Source organism: Monodelphis domestica, chromosome 5 (genome assembly GCF_027887165.1).
Source record: "Monodelphis domestica isolate mMonDom1 chromosome 5, mMonDom1.pri, whole genome shotgun sequence".
Classification (NCBI taxonomy): domain Eukaryota; kingdom Metazoa; phylum Chordata; class Mammalia; order Didelphimorphia; family Didelphidae; genus Monodelphis; species Monodelphis domestica.
In genome coordinates this window covers 139525849-139551017 of record NC_077231.1, presented here as the reverse complement: position 1 = coordinate 139551017, position 25169 = coordinate 139525849, and the positions used below count along the sequence as shown (strand labels likewise).

The window sequence follows — 25169 nt, the reverse complement described above, 5'->3', positions numbered from 1 at the left end:
GGATGGCCAGATTCAAAGAATAGTTTTTTAATAATTCCAATGTCAACAAGGTAGGAGGTCTCTAGTGGAGTACTGCAGAATCTGTACTTGCTCTGTGCTATTTAGTAATTTTATCAGTGACTTGAATAAAAGCATAGGTAGGGGATGTACTTTCTTTATTGAAGGTATTAAAAATAGAATCAAATACTTTTAAGATTAATGAGCAAAAATTTCAATATCTATTAGAGGAATTTTTACTCTGGCTAGGAGTCCACATAATACAAACTTGTATGTCTTTTTTTTAACTGATCCTTTTTTAAAATACTAATATGCAAAAACAATAACTACAGCTGTAGTCTTCATTCAGCTCTCACATAAAATTTAGATCAACTTTCAGTTCTTTTGTTAAGCATAAAGGACCATTTTATGCCTTTTAACTAACACTTCAGTGACATTTTGGTCTTCTCCCTCCATCACTTCCAGAAAGTGCTTCCTGGCTTGAAAACCAATGTAGGGTCTGGTCCAGAAAGTGCAGGGTGGTTACAGCTCTCTCTAATTTTTAATGGCCTGAGGTATGAGTCGGTCTAAGTGTTCAGCTCTGTTCTCATGAGAAGGATGTGTTGACAGTGTGAATCTTAAAGTTTCTCAGACTCTACCTTGGAACATCTTAAGGTTATGGTTAGGGTTATTCCCCATTTAAACAATGGAGGTACTTGATCAGGAATGTATTGGGAATTTTACATTATACCACCCATACTTAGGCATACTTTAGGGGAAGATAAAGTTGTAAAATTCCTGACTGAGCAATGAAAAAGTACTTAACTCATACTTATAGTGAGGCAAAAGCCCTTAAGCTAGGTCTATTTTTAGAACTAATACAAAAGGATGCTAAGTACCTATGAAGGTCAAATTAATCACTAAAAGGTCAAGCAACTTACAAAGGGCAAGTTTAGCAAAGAGGTGTGAAGTACTCAGAAGATATAATCTACCCAGAGAAGGTGAGAACTAAAGAGTGGTGAAAACTAAGAATGGGCTGTGCTAGGAAGTGTCTACTGTGATTGGTAGACATGAAAATTTAGGAGAGGTGACACAAGAGAAAATGTTCTTTAAAAGGAAGGCGCTTGAGGCCTCTGGTATTAATTCAGCTTTGGTAGCTGAATTGGAGGTCAGGAGTCAGAGGAGGCTGCTGGGTCTCTGAACACTAGAATTTTGCTTGGAAAGATCTTGTGGTGAGTGATTAAAGACTGACTTAGTTTATCTCTTAAAGAGAAAGGCCTAGGCCCTTACTTTTTCCTATTATTTCCTCTTACTCTGTCTCTTTCCCTTTCCTTTATTCCTTCATTTATATTAATTAAAATCTCCATAAAACCCAGCTGACTTGGGTGTTTCATATTTGGGAATTTTTCCCATGGCGACCACTTATTTTTGATATAAACTCAAGATGCTAAAAATTATCTTTACAGTTTGGGCAATTCACAGTCTTGAAACCCATGTTTTTGCGGTCACAACAGGCAGTCTGCTAACTTGGGCTGACTCTGAATCATTGCTTCCCATTCCAGCTGTTGCCAAAACACTCAACTAGCTTTGACATCTGCACAAATCTTTGCAGAAAACTACAGTCTAACTATGTTAGCTTCTGACTCCAGGGTACAGAAAAGGGTTCTAGAAAAGACATTCTCTTGCAATTTAGACTGAATCCATTGGGTCAAAACTGCCAAACTATCTCCAGGACAGATGGCCCAAATCATCATGAGAAAAATCAAACCTAGAAAATTCCACAAATGAACCAGACTGGCTTTCTCTGCAGGAAGAACAAAAGCATTTTCATCTGACCTATCAACCACATGGTTGGTAACCAAAATTGCGAAAGGTACAAAACCAGAAGGGAGAGCTAACAAATTGGATGAATCAGTCAAGATTCAAAAGGATCTTAACAGGCTCAAACATGGGACTGAATCTAATAAAATAAAATTCAATAAAGATAAGTAATGAAGTATTATATTTAGGTATCAAAAGACACCATAAATATAAGATGAGGAAGGCATGGATAGACAGTGGGTGTTCTGAAAAGGTTTAAGGGTTTTAGTGTGCTGCAAATAACCCAAGTCAACTGCAAGATTTTTATTGGTCAATCATTTCAGTCATATCTGACTCTTCATGAACACAATGGGGGTTCCCTGGGCAGGAGTACTGGAGTGGTTTGCCCTTCCCTTCCCTAGCTTATTTTATAGATGAGGAAACAAAGGCAAACAAGATTAAATGACTTGCCTAGGGACACACAGCTCCATGGTTGGCACTTTCCACTGTTCCCTTGAATGAGCAGCCAAAAAAATTTCACCCTCTCTTTCACTGCATTAAAGACTAAGCTTCCAGAAAGGGAGACATGAAAATCCCCCAAAGCTCTGCCCATTAGATAATGTCTAGACTATTCTGTTCAGTTCTGGATGTTTTGAAGGACGCTGATAAGATGGGGAATCTCCTGAGGAAGGCAATGAAGTTTACAAAGGACCTTAAGTTCATGATGCTCTATAAAGGTGACATAAAAGAACTTGGTAGGTTTAGCCTAGAAAAAAGATTCCGAGGGCACATGATGATCAGGAAAAGCTTACTCACATTTATTTTTTTTTTAAACCCTTACCTTCCATCTTGGAGTCAATACTGTTTATTGGCTCCAAGGCAGAAGAGCAGTAAGGGCTAGGCAATGGGGGTTAAATGACTTGCCCAGGGTCACACAGCAGGGAAGTGTCTGAGGCCAGATTTGAACCTAGGATCTCCCGTCTCTAGGCCTGGCTCTCAATCCACTGAGCTACCCAGCTGCCCTCTTCCTCAAATTTAGAGCCACTCAAAGTGTTCTGAGAGGTGGTGGAATCCCTCTCCTCAGTAGTCTTCAAGCACAGGCTAGACAACCACTTGCCCAACATGTTGTGGTGAACATGCCTTCATGTATGGGTTGAACTTGACAGTTCTAAGGTTCCTTCCGACTCACAAATTCTCTAATTCTGTGACTATCTACAGAGATAGACATCCCAAAACTCCACTCAACTACATATTACACTGTATCATCAGACTAACTATGTATTCCTCTCCCTTTTAATTCAGCTGCAACAGCAGCATTGTCTTTTGTTTCCAGGTTAACAGAGAGCTCTCTCTAAGCTTCACTGAATATAAGCCCCTGTTCCCACAGTTGTTCATTCTCTCTTTTCTTTCATCTTTCTCCACTATCTCTTTCACTTGGGAGAGTGAGACTATTTTAGAACCAGAAATTACTCCCTCTTTAACCACCAACCTTGCTAAGTAGTGCGAAGTTCCTCTGTACCCAATAATTGATTTAGTCAGCTTCATTTAGGCAATGAATGCAAAGCTCCCCTGATAATCATCAGTTTAGCAAATTGCATCTAATCCAAGTGTACAATGTTAGCAAACTTTCCTAATCAAAATGACCTTGTGGTCAATAGCCAGGGTCACCTTCTGGGCCACCCAGATTGACGGCTCCTAAGGCATTCCCCCTCCTTGGTCCCTGTGAATCTGCCCTGGAACAACAATAAATTGTAAACCCAGAATTTGGCACTCCCAGTTGGGACATGTATCTTCCTGTGTTTGTGCATAGATCTGAAGGGCTAGGGAGCAGAATACCAGCACATTGGTGAGAAATAAGCTGCCTGACTATTGATATTCTTCTTAGTATCTTACTAGTCACCTCACTATTGCCAGTACAGAAGACTGAGACCTGGAGGAAGTTAAAAGACATGCCAAAGTTACATAGGTAATAGCAGAGGTAAAATTTGAACCCAGTTCCTTTGACTCTAAAAAAAGAGCCAGTGTTCTTTATACTGTATCACTGAGACCCCATCTGGCCTCCTCAATACCAAAAACCCCTCCTCTATCCTTTTCAGATATTATATTCTCTCAGAGATCACTTACTACTTCTGTGACCATTGGAAGTAGTCCTTAGTTTTCTAAGGTGTAAAATGAAAAATTCAGACTAGACGGCCATGATAGTGCCTTCCAGATTGAAATTTAGGATCATCCACCATGCTATGAGCCTCTCCTTAAAACCCAAACTTCTTGAAAAAAAATGTATCTATATCTAATGTTTCTACCTCCTCATTCCTCCATTCTTTCCTCAGCACCCCAGACTATCTTCATCAGCCTAAGGTGAGATTGGCTTCTTATATCTTATCCCTATTTCAAACTTGCTTCTCTAGAGACTTTGGGGAGTTTGTCCTTGGGTAAGATCAAAGCCAAAATCACTTGCTTGAACTGAATGAACTTACTCTCAAAGCAAGAACTCCTTCAATCTATTGTCTGGTATATGTCCTCCTGTGTAGACCTTCTCTTATTTCTGTTTTGTTATGCTTTGGATAAATTACTTTCTTAGGTATCCACTAGATGTATTCAACTGGGGGCAGGTACTGGGTGGGAAAGGGGGTCAACCTTGGATATAGAACTTGGGGGGTCTTGCTCTCCTTCAATAATAACAAAGTAATCAGAAGGGAGCAGATAGATCTAATTCTAGCCCAGCACTCCCTCTCTCTGAAGCTCCAAATTCCTGATCCTCCTGGCAGGAACTCATTATCCTTATAGAAAGATGGAAGAAGAACCTAGATGTCTATTCTCTCTCCCTTCAAGCCACTCGCAAGGCCACCTTCAGGGCTTGCATTACCTGTAGGATCCTCTTCTGTTACATTAACCATTAGAGATACCAGAAAGAAAGACTGCATTGGGAAGTTGGAACAAGCATGTCCTCCAGCATCTGGAGGTGGGGTGGGAGGACCAATTTACTATCTGGAGAAACAATCCAAGGCAGCTTTATGAGGTTGCTACATTTTTTAGAAAAGTTTAGCTACTAAGGAGAAGCTCATGGGATTATATATGATTATAACTTTAAGACTATAGGGAAACTTTGAAGTAACCTAATCCAATATCCCTCATTTTGTAGATGAGAAAACTCCTTACACCTTACTCCCCAAAACATACTCTTCAATCCAGTGACACTGGTCTCCTGGCTGTTCCATGAACAAGACTCCATCTTGGTTCCAGGCGATTTCTCTGGTTGTTCCCGGTGCCTGGAATGCTCTCTCTTTTACTATAACCTCCCTGGGATCCTTGATGGGCTATTTGAAAGATGATGGAGTATACTTTAATCCAGTAAAAATATTTTTTCCTGAAGTACTGCAAATCTGATCTATGATTCATGATTGAGAATGGTGGAAGAAACTGCCTACAACCTGCCAAATCAGGAAGAGACCAAAGAGAAAAGCAGATAAACTTAAGAAGAATAGCAGAAGAGTGGTTACATGACTCAGAGGACAGAGAGTCAGGCCTAGAGACAGGAGGACCTGGGTTCAATCTGGCCTCAGACATTTCCTAATTGTGTGGCCCTGGAAAAATTATTTAACCCCCATTATCTAGCCTTTACCACTCTTCTGCTTTGAAACCAATGCTTAGGATCAATTCTAAGACAGAAGGGAAAAGTTAAAAAAAAAAAAAGAATAGCAGAATAAATAACCAGGAAACAACAGAAAATAATATCCAAGATGGTCAACAATGAAATCCATGACTTCCTTTTGTCCTTCGGGTAACAAACCAGATGAACTAGAAATCAGAATAGATGAAAACAAATTTGATCCCATAGGAATCACTGAAATTTGATAGAATAGGAATTATGACAAATGCAATTTTAGACGGCTATACCTTTTCCATTTTCTTTAAATTATGAATCTAAACACCAGAAAAAAGAATACTTTCTGTAGTAGATAATAAAACTTGGTGAATTATAGTGGGGGAGTGGGGGGGATTTTTAGAGAGGTTGTACCAGGAAGCAAGCCAGGAAAAAGACTGAATCTTGAGCCCCTCCCCTACACTACTTCCTGTTCCTTTTCAACTGTCTTCTCACAGATATGGTAAGGTTTGAATATTTTCCCCCTAATAATCAAATCCCACAACCAGTCCTTTAACTAAAGGGATTTTTATTCTTTGGGGAGAAGGGGTAAAAAGAGGTTAGGGGAAGGGAAGAGGAAAATTGGGTTCTCCCTAATCTCCAAGTTATCTTGTTGATTGAAGATTTGACATACAGTCAGTTTAGAAATAGAATTATTTTCCCCTAAGAGTAGATATTCACAGCACTGCTGACAAGTCTCTTTAGGCTAAACCAAATTTCTCTTCAGCTCACAGTCTATGTAGAAGGCAATGCCTATAGAGAAGATGAAGTGGTCTGTCTTCCACCTTCTGGTCAGCAGCCAGAGGAGGAATGAATTCTCAGCCAGCTCAAGCTGCTTAACTGCTAACTTCAAGGTTCCATTGGTGTTCCAAAGTTCTGAGCTTCTTGCTTTTTTTCTGCAGATCCATTTTTCATTGCCCAATATCTTCATTTATACTTGTGAATGAGAAAGTTGGAGAAAATCTGCAACAGAGCCAAAGGAGTAACATTTATAAAAGCTGTCAATCAAGAAGCATTCTGGAATGGAATGGGGGATTGGGAGTAGGGAGAATGGAACAGCCAAACTCTGAGAAATGGTCTCTTGCTCTTGAGACAGGAAGGAGTAAGGACTGAGAACATCCTTATCTTACTGATTTCTCCTTACTGGACAAAGTAACTAAAATCCTCAACCAATTAGCCATATCCCTCAAATTCAAGACTATTCTATTATTCTTCAATTTAGGAATATTTTAAGATTAAGGAAACCCTAAACCCTCTCTCCCATCAAACTTCCCTGTCCTTCCTCTTTTCCTAAATAAACCCCCTTGTTTAAACTATCCAAAGAGAGAGTTATCTATTAGATTTATCAGGAAGCTCACTCAGAGTTGTCTTCCAGTGTCACCAACTGAAGAAACCAACTGACAGAGGGAAGGGAACAGGGAGGAGGAAAAGGGAGGGGGAAGACAAGGGAGGAGGGTGGCAGACCTGATATCTCAATCACCTTAACCCTTAAATCAATTACCTAATACATACTTCATACACATGGCAGAACAAACTGTTATACCTCCAATTCCAACCACTATGTTGTTACTCAGTCATTTCAGTCATTCGTGACTCTATTTAGAGTTTTCTTGCCAAAGATATTGGGGCAGTTTATTCTTTCCTTCTCCAGCTCATCCTACAGATGAGGAAACTGAGGCAAACAGAGTTAAGTGACTTGCTCAGGATCATATAGCTAGTAAGAGTTTGACACTGGATTTGAACTCAGGAAAATGTCTTTCTGATCCTAGAGCTGGTGCTCTATCTATTTTCCACCTAGCTGCCCTCCAACTGCTATATCTTTGTTACAATGCAAAAGGGTAGTGAAATACCATTGTGTATATATATATTTTTTTAATCCTCATGAGAAGAAATCTAGAAATCTAAGAGGGAAAACATGGTGATGAACAGGGGGAAAAAATCAAAGAAGGAAGAACAAAAGCAGAGACTATCTTTTGCATCTTTTGTATTTCCAGTGACTTGTCCAAGATGACACCAGTGATAAGCAGAGGGGAAGGGAAAAATTCAGATGAAAAGCAGCAGGACCATCCAAAGAGAGCAATTAGTTTCTCACAACAACAACCACAAAAATACCAGTACTGGCATATTCCCATTCAGCCACTCAAGGCTGAGTACCCTGTGTTCCTGATTTGCCTTTACTCTTTCCTATAGGCTTCTCGTCCTTCCTGTTCTCATGGTACTAGCAGGACTCCAGATGTTTATTTAACCTGCTTCAAGTCACCTTGTTCCAAATAGCAAATAGAGTCCAAGTGCCTACTTGAGTTAAAATATAAACGTCTATTCCAGTTTGAAGAATAGAATGATGATGAAAAGAATAATATTGATAGTCAAGAGACTAGGAAGTTCATACAATTTTATAGAAGAAAATCTTCAAGTTGGAGTCATGTCACAATCCCAGTCTTGAAATTATTTTACTCAGATTTTTAGAGTTTTTTGATGAGTGACATCTGTAGTTTTCACCCAAGTTCCTTTTCCTTTCTGAGTTTCATAGAATAATTAGCCTAAAACTAGAAAGGACCTCAGAGACTATATAATTCAATCCACTCAACTCATTGAATAGATGAAGAAACTAAGACCCAAGGAGGTTATGGGTTACCCCAGGACAGAGAGGTAGCAAGGCAGAAATTGAACTCAAATCCTCTGAATCTAACTAGTTCTCTTGCATTGTACTCCATTGGCTTTCTATTGCCTCCAAGATTAAATACAAAATTTTGTCTGGCCCCTTTCTGTCTTTTGAGGTATCTGCTCCTTATATTTTTCCTTCCATACACTTCTAAACATGATACTGGAGTCCTTGCTGTTCCTTAAACATGGCTCTCCATCTCCTGGGTCCAACTACTTTCATTGGTTGTCCTCCATTGCTGGAACTATCTCTGTCTCCATTCCAGACTCCTAGTTTCCCTGATTTCCTTCAAGTCTCAATTAAATGGCAAGAAGCCATTTCTGTTACCTTTTAATGCTAGTGCCTTCCTGCTGCTGATTATTTCCAATTTTTTTCTGAATATATCTTGTTCATACCTAGCTCTTTGCATGTTGTCCTCTCTACATTGTAAACTCTTTAAAAGTAGCAGTGTCTTTCACCTCTCTTGTATTCCTAGCACTTAGCATCATGCCTAGCACAAAGTGGGTGCTTAAAAATGTTTTTCAAACTTCTCCATTAGTGTCAATGTAATGTCCCTGAACAATCTGCAGGGATCTAAAAAACACTATCCACAAGCAGAGGATAAACTGTGGGAGTAAAAACACTGATGAAAAGCAACTGCTTGACTACAGGGGTGGAGGGGATAGGACTGAGGAGAGACTCTAAATGAACACTCTAACCAACAACATGGAAATGGGTTTGAATCAAGAACACATGTGATACCCAGTGGAATTGCGTGTCGGCTGTGGGAGAGGTGGAGGGAGGGGGGGAGGGAAGAAAAGAAAATGATCTTTGTTTCCAATGAATAATGTTTGGAAATGACCAAATAAAAATTAAAATAAATAAATAAATAAATAAAATTTAAAAAAAAAATGTTTTTCAAATGGCTGGATAGCCCATAATGCCTTGATTTCTTTGGCTATTAAAAAAAAAAAAAAGGCTTTCAAATAAAATGGCTTCTAAGGCCTTGTCTAACCCTGATATCATACCAGATTTTCTGACATGGACTTCTCAAGCTGCAATCAGCACCAGTTTGAACAATACAACCATTGTCTCTTGATTTGTGAGAGTTGTCCTCATAGCCCCATATCTTATATTTGAGAGTTAAGACCTTTTATATCCTTATTCTCCAAGGTAGAAAATTGTCCAGTTCCAAGAAAGGAAAGTTTCTAAAACCTCAAAACATCTTCAAACATGCAAAGATAGACTAAATGGAAAATATTTTGTCTTTTAAATAATTTTATCACACATTTATAAACAAGCTATTAAATGAAGAAGTTTGAGGAGGTGCTGGGTGGCTCAGTGGATTGAGAGCCAAGCCTAGAGACAGGAGGTCCTGGTTTCAAATCTAGCCTTAGACACTTCTTAGCTGTGTGACCCTGGGCAAGTCACTTAATCCCTATTGCCTAGCCTTTTCCATTCTTCTGCCTTAGGACTAATACACAGTATTGATATTAAGACTGAAGGTGAAGGTTTAATTAAAAAAAAAAGTTTGGCAGGTTAAACAAAAGGCTTCCTCTCTCTAGTGCATATTAAAATATAATATTATATACAATATTATGATATATAACAATACAATAATTATATTATTATAATTAATAACTATATCATACCATTAAATATATAACAATAATTATCTTATAATATTATATAATAAAATAGGAAACAATTAATTATATATTTAAATGTGATAAATTAGACTTTAAATTCCATGAAGAGAGATAATCTCCCTATCAGAAGAGACTGAATATCAGGCACATGGTCTCAGGAGACTTGGATTTGAATTCCAGCTCTAATATTTTCCAACTGCATTACCACGGCCAGGTACCATCATTTCTCAGATTCAGTTTTCTCATCTGTAAAATGGCACTAAGGACACTCAGTATTATTCACATATCAGACCCATTGTTGAGAAAGCACTTTATAATCTTGTTATCATTCAGTCATTGCCCAACTCTTCATGGCCCCATTTGAGGTTTTCTTGGCAGAGATACTGAAGTGGTTTGCCATTTCTTTCTCCATCTCATTTTACAGATCAGAAAACTGAGGCAAAAAGTGACTTGCCCTGAATCACACAGCTGGTAAGTGACCCTGGAATATCTGAGAATAGATTTGAACTCAGGAATGTAAATCTTCCTCATTCCAAGCCCAGGGCTCTCTCCACTGCACCACCGACCTGCCCAGGCATTTAGGAAGTACCTGTTACCTGTCAGGCACTGCCCTAAGCACTGGGGAAAATGAGAACCAAAAGGGGAATTTACTTCATCCCAACTGTACCGTCAAGACACCATGAACTTTACTGAGGGCCATAGATCTCTAGCTGGAATGACTCTCAAAAGCCTGGTCTAATCCCCTCCTTTTATAGAAGAGGACACTGAAAGCCAGGGACTTAAAAGGACTCTGCCAATGTTGCACAGATAATATTAAGGGTGGACCTTGAACCCAGGTCTCCTCCTTGCAGAGCTGTTCTCTTTTTCCATTGTTCCCTTCCATTCCTGAGGCATTGCTCAATTTTTCATTATTCTTTTTCCCTCTGAATCCAGTTCTGACTTATGGATTGGTCTTGGGATTTCAGTGGTAGCTATTGCTGTTGTTGTTTAGTCCTTTTCAGACCTGTCTGACTCTCCATGACCCCATTTGGGGTTTTCTTAACAAAGATTGTGGAGTAGGTGGCCATTCCCTTCTCCAGCTTATTTTGCAGAAAAGGAAACTGAGGCAAAGAGGGTTAAATGACTTGTCCAGGATCACACAGCTAGTGTCTGGGACTGGATTTGAACTCTGGTCTTCCTGACTTCAGATCTGGTGCTCTATCCACTTTAAAGGTAATGGCCTTCCTCTCCTGATGCAAATCTGAACTCTCTCTGCAATTTATAGTCTTAGGGAATTGCCTAGAACACTTAGAATTTCAATCTCAGTGATATGATCTCTAAGACAAGAATCTATGCCATCCCCATTGTTGAACTATTAATTCATTCTTTTTTTTTTAAATATATTTTATTTGATCATTTCCAAGCATTATTCGTTAAAGACATAGATCATTTTCTTTTCCTCCCCCCCACCCCCCATAGCCGACGCGTAAGTCCACTGGGCATTAGATGTTTTCTTGATTTGAACCCATTGCTTTGTTGATAGTATTTGCATTAGAGTGTTCATTTAAAGTCTATCCTCTGTCATGTCCCCTCAACCTCTGTATTCAGGCAGTTGCTTTTTCTCGGTGTTTCCACTCCCATAGTTTATCCTTTGCTTATGAATGGTGTTTTTTTTCTCCTGGATCCCTGCAAGTTGTTCAGGGACATTACACCGCCACTAATGGAGAAGTCCATTACGTTCGATTATACCACAGTGTATTAGTCTCTGTGTACAATGTTCTCCTGGTTCTGCTCCTCTCGCTCTGCATCACTTCCTGGAGGTTGTTCCAGTCTCCATGGAACTTCTCCACTTTATTATTCCTTTGAGCACAATAGTATTCCATCACCAACATATACCACAGTTTGTTCAGCCATTCCCCAATTGATGGGCATCCCCTCGTTTTCCAGTTTTGGGCCACCACAAAGAGCGCAGCTATGAATATTTTTGTACAAGTCTTTGTGTCCATTATCTCTTTGGGGTACAGACCCAGCAGTGCTATGGCTGGGTCAAAGGGTAGATATTCTTTTGTCGCCCTTTGGGCATAGTTCCAAATTGCCCTCCAGAATGGTTGGATCAGTTCACAACTCCACCAGCAATGAATTAATGTCCCTACTTTGCCACATCCCCTCCAGCATTCATTACTTTCCTTTGCTGTTATATTAGCCAATCTGCTAGGTGTGAGGTGATACCTCAGAGTTGTTTTGATTTGCATCTCTCTGATTATAAGAGATGTAGAACACTTCTTCATGTGCTTGTTAATAGTTTTGATTTCTTTATCTGAGAACTGCCTATCCATTTCCCTTGCCCATTTATCAATTGGAGAATGGCTTGATTTTTTGTACAATTGATTTAGCTCATTATAAATATGAGTAATTAAACCTTTGTCAGAGGTTTCTATGAAGATTTTTTCCCAATTTGTTGTTTCCCTTCTGATTTTAGTTATATTGGTTTTGTTTGTACAAAAGCTTTTTAGTTTGATGTAGTCAAAATTATTTATTTTACATTTTGTGATTCTTTCTATATCTTGCTTGGTTTTAAAGCCTTTCCCCTCCCAAAGGTCTGACATGTATACTATTCTGTGTTTACCCAATTTACTTATGGTTTCCTTCTTTATGTTTAAGTCACTCACCCATTTTGAATTTATCTTGGTGTAGGGTGTGAGGTGTTGATCTATTCCTAGTCTCTCCCACACTGTCTTCCAATTTTCCCAGCAGTTTTTATCGAATAGTGGATTTTTGTCCCAAAAGCTGGGATCTTTGGGTTTATCGTATACTGTCTTGCTGAGGTCGTTTTCCCCCAGTCTATTCCACTGATCTTCCTTTCTGTTTCTTAGCCAGTACCAAATTGTTTTGATGACTGCTGCTTTGTAATATAGTTTGAGGTCTGGGACTGCAAGGCCCCCATCATATGTGTTTTTTTCCATTATTTCCCTGGATATCCTTGATCTTTTGTTCTTCCAAATGAACTTTGTTATGGTTTTTTCTAAATCAGTGAAGAAGTATTTTGGTAGTTCAATGGGTATGGCACTAAATAGATAAATAAGTTTGGGTAGGATGGTCATTTTTATTATATTAGCTCGTCCTATCCATGAGCAGTTAATGTTTTTCCAATTGTTCAAGTCTAGTTTTAGTTGTGTGGCGAGTGTTTTGTAGTTGTGTTCATATAGTTCCTGTGTTTGTCTTGGGAGATAGATTCCTAGGTATTTTATTTTGTCTAAGGTGATTTTGAATGGGATTTCTCTTTCTAGTTCTTGCTGCTGAGCTGTGTTGGAGATATATAGAAAAGCTGATGATTTATGTGGGTTTATTTTGTATCCTGCAACTTTGCTAAAGTTGTTGATTATTTCAATTAGCTTTTTGGTTGAATCTCTAGGATTCTTTAAGTAGACCATCATGTCATCCGCAAAGAGTGATAACTTGGTCTCCTCCTTGCCTATTCTGATGCCTTCAATTTCTTTATCTTCTCTAATTGCTACTGCTAGTGTTTCTAGTACAATGTCAAATAGTAGAGGTGATAATGGGCATCCTTGTTTCACTCCTGATCTTATTGGGAATGCATCTAGTTTATCCCCATTGCAGATGATATTAGCTGTTGGTTTTAGATATATACTGTTTATTATTTTTAGGAATGACCCTTCTATTCCTATACTTTCTAGTGTTTTTAATAGGAATGGGTGTTGTATTTTATCAAAGGCTTTTTCTGCATCTATTGAAATAATCATGTGGTTCTTGCTAGTTTGCTTGTTGATGTGGTCAATTATGTGGATGGTTTTCCTAATGTTGAACCAGCCCTGCATCCCTGGTATGAATCCTACTTGATCATGGTGAATGATCCTTCTGATCACTTGCTGGAGTCTTTTTGCTAGTATCCTATTTAAAATTTTTGCATCTATATTCATTAGGGAGATTGGTCTATAGTTTTCTTTCTCTGTTTTTGACCTGCCTGGTTTTGGAATCAGTACCATGTTTGTGTCGTAAAAGGAGTTTGGTAGAACTCCCTCTTTGCTTATTATGTCAAATAGTTTGTATAGTATTGGGGTTAACTGTTCTCTGAATGTTTGATAGAATTCACAGGTGAATCCATCAGGCCCTGGGGATTTTCTCTTAGGAAGTTCTTTGATGGCTTGATGGATTTCAATTTCTGATATGGGATTATTTAAGAATTCTATTTCCTCTTCTGTTAGTCTAGGCAGTTTGTATTTTTGTATATATTCATCCATTTCTCCTAAATTGGTGTATTTATTGCCATATAATTGGGCAAAGTAATTTCTAATGATTGCCTTAATTTCCTCCTCATTGGAGGTGCTGTCCCCCTTTTCATCTTTAATGCTGTGAATTTGCTTTTCTTCCTTCCTTTTTTTAATTAGATTGACCAGTACTTTGTCTATTTTGTTTGTTTTTTCAAAGTACCAGCTTCTTGTCTTATTTATTAAATCAATAGTTCTATCACTTTCGATTTTATTAATTTCTCCCTTAATTTTTAGGATTTCTAATTTGGTTTTCTGCTGGGGGTTTTTAATTTGATCGCTTTCGAGTTTTTTCAATTGCATTTCCAATTGATTGATCTCTGCTCTCCCTTGTTTGTTAATATGAGCTTTCAGGGATATGAATTTGCCTCTGATTACCGCTTTGGCTGCATCCCAAAAGGTTTGAAAGGATGTTTCGCCATTGTCATTTTCCTTGATGAAATTATTAATTGTTTCTATGATTTCTTCTTTAGCTAAACGGTTTTGGAGTATCATATTGTTTAATTTCCAATTGGTTTTAGATTTGGTTTTCCATGTACCATTACTAATCATTATTTTTATTGCCTTGTGATCTGAGAAGGCTGCATTCATTATTTCTGCTTTTTTGCATTTGTGTGCTATGTTTCTGTGACCTAATGTATGGTCAATTTTTGTGAATGTGCCATGTGGTGCTGAGAAGAAGGTGTATTCCTTTTTATCCCTATTTATTTTTCTCCATATGTCTATTAATTCTAATTTTTCTAAGATTTCATTCACTTCTTTTACCTCTTTCTTATTTATTTTTTGATTTGATTTATCTAAATTTGATAATGGTTGGTTTAAGTCTCCCACTAGTATGGTTTTATTGTCTATTTCTTCCTTCAATTCTCCTAGTTTCTCCATTAGAAATTTGGGTGCTATATTATTTGGTGCATACATGTTGATTAATGATATTTCCTCATTGTCTAGAGTCCCTTTTAACAAAATATAATTACCTTCCCTATCCCTTTTGATCAGGTCTATTTTTGCATTGGCTTTATCAGATATCATGATTACCACTCCTGCCTTCTTTCTATCAGTTGAGGCCCAGAAGGTCTTACTCCATCCTTTAATTCTGACCTTGTGGGTGTCAACCCGCCTCATGTGTGTTTCTTGAAGACAACATATGGTAGGGTTTTGGATTCTAATCCATTCAGCTATTCGTCTACGTTTTATGGGTGAGTTCATCCCATTCACGTTCAAAGTTATGATTGTCATTTGTGGACTCCCTGGCATTTTGATTGCCTTCCCTAATTCTAACCTTTTCTTCTTCGGCTCTACCTTTTAGTCCAGTGATTTACTTTGAATCAGTCCCCCTTGTCCCCTCCCTTGATGTTTCCCTTTTTAGTCCCTCCCTTTTTGTTCCCTCCCCCTCCCCCCTCTCTTTCCCTCCCTTTTTGTTCTCCCTCTCCCCCTCCCCCCCTTGGTTTTCCCTTCTCCTTACCCTTGTTGGGTAAGATAGAATTCAAGATCCCAATGGATCTGGATGTTTTTCCCTCTCAGAGTTGATTTCCCTGAGATTGAGGTTTAAGTAAACCCCCCCCCTCTTCCTCTCCTTCTTATAGGAGTTTTCTTCCCCTCCCCTTCCCCTGTGAATCTTTGTGTGAGAACCATTATTCTATTTGGTCTTTCTTTACCCCCTATTTATACATTACATTTTCCCCACATATTAGTATACATAGGTTGATATAAATGTAGTCCTTATAGAAGAGAGTTTGAGTAAAAGAAGATAACATTTTTCCCCTTTCCTTAATATTTACCTTTTCAGGTATTCCTTGCTCTTTGATTTTCGGTATCAAACTTTCCACAGAGCTCTGGTCTTTTCTTTGCAAAAAGTTGGAAGTCTTCTATTTTGTTGAATGCCCATACTTTCCCTTGGAAGTATATAGTCAGTTTTGCTGGGTAGCTGATTCTTGGTTGGAGACCCAGCTCTCTTGCCTTTCTGAAGATCATGTTCCATGCCTTACGATCATTCAGCGTAGAACTTGCAAGGTCTTGTGTGACCCTGATTGGCATTCCTTTATATCTAAATTGTCTTTTTCTGGCTTCCTGTAGGATTTTTTCTTTTGTTTGATAGCTTTGGAATTTGGCAATTACATTCCTGGGAGTTGTCTTTTGGGGGTTTAGTGTAGAAGGTGTTCTGTGAGCTCTGTCAGTGGATGTATTGCCCCCTTGTTCTAGAATCTCTGGGCAATTTTCTTTGATTATATCTTGTATCACCATGTCCAGTTTGGTGTTTATTTCTGGCTTTTCTGGGAGTCCAATTATTCTTAAATTTTCTCTTCTCCCCCTGTTTTCCAGATCTATCACCTTGTCGGTGAGATATTTTATGTTCTCTTCTAATTTCTTGGTGTTTTGGCTTTGCTTTATTAGTTCTTGCTTTAAAGCCTGGTTTTCTTTTACAGTTTGGTCAAACTGGTTTTGTAGATGCGTGAATTTCTTTTGCATCATTTCCCACTTTTCCTCCCAGAGGGCTTCCATCTTTTTGGTCCTTTCTGATTCAAATTCTTCATGGGTTTGTGGAGAGTTTCTATTTCCTTTGGAAGATTTTGGAGAATTTTCTTGTATATCTTCTTCTATCTGCTCTGTATTTTGTATTTTGGCTCCATAGAATGTGTCCAAAGTCGCCCCTTTCTTCTTATTTTTCTTGGTATTTTGGGGCTTCTGTGCTTCTGTGGAGTTTGTCATCTCTGAACGTGGAGGATTGGCTTTTCTTGTCTTTGTCTGGTGATCAGAGGCTTTAGTCCTGGGCAGATGTTGGTTCTATGAGCGTTCCCTGGGTTAAACTGAATATGCCTCACTGGAACTGGAATGGAAGGGTCGGACCACGAGGCCACACTCTCCCCCTGGCTCGATTTCCGGAAGTTGCCTTCAGAATCCCTGGCCGTGAGGCTGTTTCGTCGGCCTGCGGGGGGATGGGCTGCCGCTTCCCCAAGCTCCGAGAGCACAGACTTTCACTGAGACTTGGATAGCAGGATCCAGCCCGTGAGGCTGTCTTGCCCGCCCTGAGGGTTGCTGTTGTTTTGACCAGCTCTCTGCAGCGGAGGCCCCAGGCAGTAACTTTCACCCGGACCAACCGGCTCTTTGCAGCGGAGGCCCCAGGCAGTAACTTTCACCCGGACTGGGACTTGGGTAGAAGACCCTGAGGGTTGTTGTTCCTCAGACCCTGCTCTCTGAGCCCGGCCCGGCTGCCGCTTCCGGGAGCCTTGGACTCTGCGCTCCTACCCCTGAGGTCCGAGGGATCTCGGGTTCTGGCTTTTAAGGGGAGCCGTACCTTTTGAACCGGGTCCAGGTCCAGGAGGAGGGTTCCCAGGGTCTGTGCTGTTGATCGTTTTGAATTTCGGCGCCTTAGGAGCTTCTAGTTTGAGATCGGTCGGGAAGGGTTTTCCGGAGATCTGAACTTCAGCTTTCTCTAAGCCGCCATCTTAACCGGAAGTTCCTGTTAATTCATTCTTGATATCTGCATTGAAGTGGAGGAGAAATGGTGAATCTGGACTCAACTTATGACTTGCTCCATGTATAAATGGAGATTTTGAACCTTTGACTTCATTCCCCAAAAGTCCTTAGTATTTCCCAAAATTTCCTATAATCTCTCCTGCATCTACACGTTGGCAAGATTATTTTATTGGTATTTAAGTGGATGTATGCTCCTCCCGTGCAACCAGGCTGAATTCAGGTAGTTCTTTTGCTTTAACTATCATTAATAAAACAGAATGAAATATTATATTTAGTTATTGTATATTAATTTTAATATTTACATCAGGAATATGAACCAGAAGTGGAATTGGACTTGGGTCTTCCTTGCAAGACAAATTCTCTCTATCTTCTCAGCCTCTAATTTAGAGATCAGATCATTTTATTTTACTCGGCATATTTCATGGCATCTCTAGTGAAGCAATGCCCATAGCTATGTTGGGAACCTGGGGAACATTTCTAACCCATCAATGGTACATAGAGTTTGCAGAGATTCACACTGGGGCATTTATACTCAGATTACAAATTCCTCTGTTAAAAAAAAAAAAAAAAGATCCTAGTGAGTGTATCTGGGGAAGAGTACTGGTTTAGGAATATGTGGATCTGAGACTCTGCCACTCTTACTGTGTGACTCTGAGCAAGTCTCTGAGTTCCTTCAGATAGGGCTTAATCTCCCAGGTTGATTGTTAGAGTTGTCTGACATAATCTATAGGAAAGAAACTCTAAAAGATTTGGGAATCTAAGCTATTGTTTTGTTCTTCATAAATGTAAATTCCAACTAGTGTTATTTTATAAGAAACAGACAAAGAGGACTGATCCATCTATGTGGGACCCAGATTCACCATTTCCCCTCCACTCCATTTGTTCAGAGTGGATACCAAGAGTGAATCAACAGCTCAACAAAGGGGAATGAACACACATAAGGACTCTGTCTTGGATTGTGTCTCTGGGACATTGGACTCTAACATTAGACAACAGAAGTAGGGGGAGTCAAGAGTCAACCTGTCCATCTGAAGCTAAGCCCTACTTAAAAATGTGATAAAATCACAGCCAACCCTCCGGGTTCTATGTGGTATATATCTCAGTGTATGCTTTCTGAGCAACAACTCTGAAATCTCAGCAACAGAAACTTGCTAACCACCACTTTTGTTGTTATTAAATCATTTTTCAATCATGTCTGAGTATTCATTATCCCATTTGGAATTTTCTTGGCAGAGATACTGGAGTATTTTGCCAATTCCTTCTCCAGGTCATTTGACAGATGAGGAAACTGAGCCCCAAAAGGTTTAGTGATTTTCCCAGAGTCCCACAGCTAGTAAGTGTCTGAGGCTGGATTTGAACTCAGAAAGATGAGTTTTCCTGACTTCAGACCCAGCACTCTATCCATGGTTGCCGCTTTAGCTGCCCAATTCTCCTTCTCCCCACCCCCCCAAAAGAGGTTACATTCTATGAAGATATCACATCCTATAAAATTTCCTAAGCATACCTGTTGAAGCACCTGTACCTTTCTCATCAATTTCATTAAATCCTCTGTCTCCAGAAAGGACTACAACCAAGCCTTATCACATTCATTCTCAACTTTCCTAGGAAGGAGATTCATCTCTAGCTAGCTCTGAAGGTAGAACTTAAAGAGAGAAAGATAGATAAGGAAAGACTTACTAACAATTATAGCTAGATAAAACTGGAATGTAGTGAGTTCCCTATCATTCAAGAGAGATAAAATTAAATAAAACTAAGGCTTTCAATTGCATTCCCACTGAGGATTCTTAATTCTAGGGAATGTCCAAGGGCACTGAAGACAAAACTATAGAGGAATCCCTGAGAAAAAGAGATAATGATTTGGGGAGATAGTGAGGACTTTTTAACTGGGACAGGGAAGCATTCAAAGTCTTGTCTGATCTTCAGGCCATCTATTTCAGTAGCATATCCTAGAGGGACAGCCTCTAGGTGTCACAGTGGATATAGCACTGGACCTGGCTGGAGTCAAGAAGACCAGAATAAAGCCTCAGACACTTACTAGCTGTATGACCCTAGATAAGTCACTGAATCTCTATCTCCATTCCCTCAACTATAAAACAGGGATAATGGCACCTATTTACTGTTGTGAGGATCAAATGAGATATTTGTAAGTAAAATGTTTGTCATGGTGCCTGATACCTAGTAGGAAACTAATGAATGCTTCTTCTCTTCCTTTCTTCTTGTTAGAGTTGGGAAGAATTCCTGGAAACTAGTCATTCAACCTTGCTGAAGAAGAGATATAAAGACAGTTTTTGTTGTTGTGTTTGTTGTTGCTGATCAGTAGTTTTCAGATATATCCAACTCTTATGACCTCTTTTGGGGTTTTCTTAACAAAAATCCAGGAGTAGTTGGACATTTCCTTCTCCAGGTCATTTCACAGATAAAGAAATTGAGGCAAACAGGGTTAAATTACTTGCCACGGGTCACACAGATAGTAAGGAGACTTCCTGACTCCAGATCCAGCAGTCTATTCATTGCACCAGCAATAAACTCCAAATCCATCCTGCAAAGGGCAATCCTGTGTGAGGTTGCTATCCAACACATATGTAAGATGAAGTTAGCATCCCGAGATGAAGAGCAAGATAGATCCAAGCCAAAGCAAGCACTGACCTTTGGAAAGTTCTAACTTTTGTCAGGAAGACTGTAATACTCTGTTATTGAGCATTCAAGTCCTGAAGAGGTCATGCCACAGAGACACTGCAGTCACTGTACCAAGTAACTGAAGAGGAGGAAATGGAGACCAGTAAATGGTTTCAAGGGACCACGTTTTGATATGGTGCGCAGCCAGAAATCTGAAGGCTCTGAAGCCACAGAATCGGGATAACTCCAGAGGCCAAAGAAGCAATTTAACATAGAAGAGAGAGTCTGTCATACGTTTTTACTGGATAGAATGGATGACCAGGAAAACAGTGTCCTCAGAAAAGCCAGGTTTCCAGGACCATAAAGGAGTTCTATTCTGAGGGTGATTTGTTAACAAAGAGAAGGTGTTTCAGAGGGCACAATGGAAGAAGAGGACACAGGAGGTAAAACCCTGAAGAGAATGGTGATGGAGAATGGGATTAACAGTAGGGGGAGGATGTGCAAGCCAAGACAACATTCAATGTGGAATCACAGAGATTGGGAGAAGAAGAAGAGACAGTCTGCCACAGTTGTACAGTTGACTGCCATACATAGGTAGCTCTTACATAACATTTCAAAGCCTACAAAGCTCTTTACATATATCATCTCATTTGATTCTCACGATAATTCTGAGTTAAGTGTTATTATTATTCTTATTTGAAGATGAAGAAACTTAGAAGTTAAGTGACTTGCTCAGTTTCCAATAAATTTCTAAGGCAGGATTCAAAATCAAGTCTTCCTGGGGGCAGCTGGATAGCTCAGTGGATTGAAAGCCAAGCCCAGAGATGGGAGGTCCTGGGTTCAAATCTGGCCTCAGATACTTCCTAGCTGTGTGACCCTGGGCAAGTCACTTAACCCCCATCATCTAACCCTTACCACTCTTCGGCCTTGGAACCAATACACAGTATTGATTATAAGAAGGAAGGAAAGGGTTTTTTAAAAAATCATGTCTTCCTGACTGCCAAGTCTAATATCTTATCCATCTTTTGCTATTTCTTTGCTTTTGTAGAGCAATAATAAGCAATAGTAGCTGTATTCCAGGTCATAGTCAGGATAATGATTGATTTTCTACCAGGGGCAGAAGCAGGAAGGAGGTTAAATTCTGGACCTAGATGAACTAGTAGGGTCAGAGAGCCTGGTAGCTAGAATCCAGCTATCTGGACCCACTGTGGTTATGGAGCTAACTAACTAGAACATCTAGTTCTGTAAAGATAATTTTAGCGTTGTGACTTAAAATCTAAATTTAATTGGTTGCCAGGGAAAATCCCAAACAATAAAATATTCAAGTCAGCTGGAAATTTATGGTGATGTAATCAATTTAGTGGCAAGAAACTAAGAAGAAGGGAGAAGGAGAAGGTGAAGGATTTCTCCCTCCTGGCTTGATTAGGGGATCTAGAAAGTAAGGTTTTTGGAGTGTGAAGGAGGAAGGAATCAGCCTGATCTCCAAAAGGGCTCAGCCAAGATGTCTTAGTCTGAATCAGCTCAAGGGCAAACTCACCACCAAACCCAGACAATAGTTGCCACCACTCCAAGATGTTGGAATGCTTAGCAGGTGCCAGCCAGAGTTGCCTCTCCAGGGAAAGAGAGAGAGCAAGCAAGTGACGTGCCTTATATAGAAGGTTTTACTTCACTTTCCTGCATCTCATCTGTACCAATGATAACTTAGCTTGACTTGGGACAGTCCAGGGGTCTGTCTGATTTTTCTGCACATGTCTGTTGAAGGTCATTTCCTCAGATAATTAAATCTTTGAGTGTGATGCAGGCATTCCTGATCTTGTTAAACTAAGTAGGGTGGAGAAATGTACAGTTCCCAAGACTTGATTCTGTTAACCCAAGTATCTCCAGTGTTACTAATAAGGAAATAGCTAAATCAGATCTTCTAAAGTACCGCCTGAGTAGGGTGGGGTAGTTCTAACTAACAACTAAATAGAACCCCACTAACAAGAACAGCTCATCAAAGTCCTTCATTTCTCTTCCTCATTCCTTTTTGGGTCCTGCTCCTGACTCCTGATGCTTCTCTACCATTCCCTAGCAGCTTTCCCACTCTGGAAGCTCCCTCTACTCTTCTTGGACCCTCTTCTTCTGATTGGTTTATCCCTCTCAATTTGAGTAAGTACCTGGCCAGTCATGTTCACCCTTTCATTGCTCTCCAAGTTTCATCCCTAACTCTCCTGAGTTCTTTCTCCACTATATCCCAGGACTAACACCTTCTCCTCTAAGTCCTTTCATTGTCTTTTTATGTGTTCCCCTAGCTCCATAATGGCAGGAACTTTTTTCCTTTTTCCTTTTTTTTTATATTCCCAGCTCTTTGGCTGGCACTAGTAAGAGCTTAATATATGCTTGTTAATTTAATCAGGGTCCTACTATAATATGTTGGTTGGATTATCATACCTAACTATCTTCAAAGAGGGTCTTTCTGGTCCTAGACTGATCTAGAAGGGGGTTGGTACCCAGAGATTTTAGGGGTAAGAGACTTTAAGCATTTCCTTGAATTGTCTCTAGAACCAACCAAATTTAGTATCCATTTCGCTAACATATGAATGTCCATGAAATAAGCATTAAGAAAAGAAATATAAATATGAATGGGAATGGGAAGGAGAGAGGGAGGGAAAGAGATAGGACATCAAGTCTTTTTAATAGCTTTTGCAGAAAATAATACGGCAGGTATTTCACCTGAATTCAAACATTTCATTACTTGTTTTCTCTACTTCCACTAAATCATATGTTCTGGGATGAAACAGAGTCTGTAGCACTATATACACACCAGATATACTTCTTAATGATATTTATCAAGTGTATTGTGAAGGAGAGTGTGCTTGCCTCCATGTCTATGGAAGGCATCTCTCTGATTTCTGGCTCTTTAACTATTTGGCATGGAATCAACTGTGTAAGACACTAGTTGGAGATGAGCAGGGTGGGATGATCTTCACAATCAAAGGTAAGCTCATTTCCATGATGTCCAACCATGGGACCAGAGTTCCAGGGTAAAAAGGGACCAAATTGACTTCTAGGATTCACTAACATGTTCATAGATGATATGTCTGGCTCAATAGGGAAAAGAAAATTTCTCTCACCTTATGTCTTCCCTTCTTCATGCCCTCTTCCATATAATGATGTAGTATTTTACTATGGCACCTCTGTTGGTCCATATTCACATTCAGAGGTGGCTGCCAGATCAATTCGGGGTTGGTGGTAAAAAAGTGTTTTTTAAAAAGGTATAAAAACATAGAATTTGCATTTCAGATCAATAGAAGGTCCTACCTAAAATTGTGGTGGTAGTAGATGTGGTAGTGATAGAAGTGGTGGTAGTAGTAGAAGTGGCAGTGGTGGTAGCAGTTGTAGAGATGGTGATGATGATGGTGATGGTGATGATAGTACATACTTACAAGGGCTTTATGGTCTACAAAGTTCTTCTGTTGCTCCTCACAACAATCTTGTGAGGTAAGTACAATTATTATTCCCATTTTATAAGGGAGGGGGGAGGTAACTGAAGAAGAGAAAGATTAAGTGATTTGCCAGGATTAACAAGGCTAAACAATGCCTGATTTAGGATTCAAACTTGGGTTTTCCTAACTCCAAGTCCAGCACTCATCCATTCTGCCACAGAGCCTTTTAATTAATAATAATGATGCTAGTGAACATCATGCAGTGCTTACTATGTGCCAGGCAGTGTACTAAACATTTTACAATTATCTCATCTGATTCTCACAAGAGCCCTGGGAGATAAATGCTATTGTTATCCCAGTTTTATAGAAGTAGAGGATACAATTTGGCAGGAGGTTGAACCTTTCTAACAGAAAAGGTAGGAGCTTCAATTAAAGGAAGGAAATTAAAATATTTATCAGAAACATGTTCTCCAGGGACCTGAGAACTATTCCCAATGTCTTCCCATCCTTGAAGAATGAATCCACATTGAATTGCAATAGAGGGATTCAAATGTACTCTGCCTATAATATAGTTTTGTTTACTTGTACATTGTTAGCAAACATGTTAATAATTTAGTACTCATAGAAGTAGAGTTTATCAAGAAAGATAATTGCTCTTCTGCTTCCTCTGCATTTCCCAAGACTACTAAATTCATATTGTTTGAAATAAAGTGATAGGACTAGGAATATTTAAATCTGGAAAAAGGAAGACTTGAACTTACTTCCCTTTATTCCCTGGAAATCTGGCTCCATCGTTTGACATCATGGAAGTGAGCTCATCTTCTTTTGTTGAGACTGTCCCACCCAGCTCATCTATAAGTAGCGAGTGACTCATACAGCTAATTCCATGCCAACTAGTTCAGTATCCAGAGAACAGAGGTTCCTTCCACAGACACTAGGAGAAATAATGACTGTTTTCAAGAATGTCATGGATGATCAACAAGTCTATTTATTTATTAGACCCCTTCTATGTGCCAGGCACTATCCTAGATGCCAGTGATATTAGGATAAAGAATAAAAAAATCATGACTCTCAAGGAATTTACATGCTAAGAAATTTTATGTGGAAAAGGATTTTTATGCCTGACCCCACAGGGCAAAGGCAGGAACAATATGTGTAAGTTGCCAGGTAGATTTTAATTCAATGTAAAGAAAACCTTCCTAAAAATTGGAGATTTACAAAGCTGGAATGGGCTCTTTCAGGAGGCTGTGAGTTTCCAAAGCAAAGTGAAGATATGTTATAGAAGAAATTCTTGGCCAGGAAGAGTAAGGACAGAGAAAAGGCTTCTGGAGTTATAGCAGTTTAGTGATTATCCACCTTTGCAGTGTCAGTAGAGTAGAAGGGTCAAAATAAAGAACACAAGGAGTTCAAAAGTGAGTAAGTCATGAGAAATTGAAGGCAAAAAGTAAAGACAACTTTTTCTAATACTTTAGCAGTTAAAAAAGAGAGAGAGAGAGAGAGAAGATATAGGGTGATAGCTTAAGGGTATAGCAGGATCAAATGAAGGCTGAGGATGAAGGAGATTTTAGTCTGTTTGTATATGTCAGGGGGGAAATTTAATAAGAGATTGAAGATTGGATGTTAGGGAGCTGATAGGTCAAGCTCCCAGAAAAGACCAAAGGGATCAAGTAGAGGTACAAT

The 25169-nt window shown here is 39.4% G+C and overlaps 1 pseudogene; it reads right to left on the bottom strand.

The window, feature by feature from the left end:
• Nucleotides 1–384: 384 nt before the first annotated feature.
• Nucleotides 385–23483, bottom strand: LOC130454719 (metalloendopeptidase OMA1, mitochondrial-like; annotated as a pseudogene).
• Nucleotides 23484–25169: the final 1686 nt, after the last annotated feature.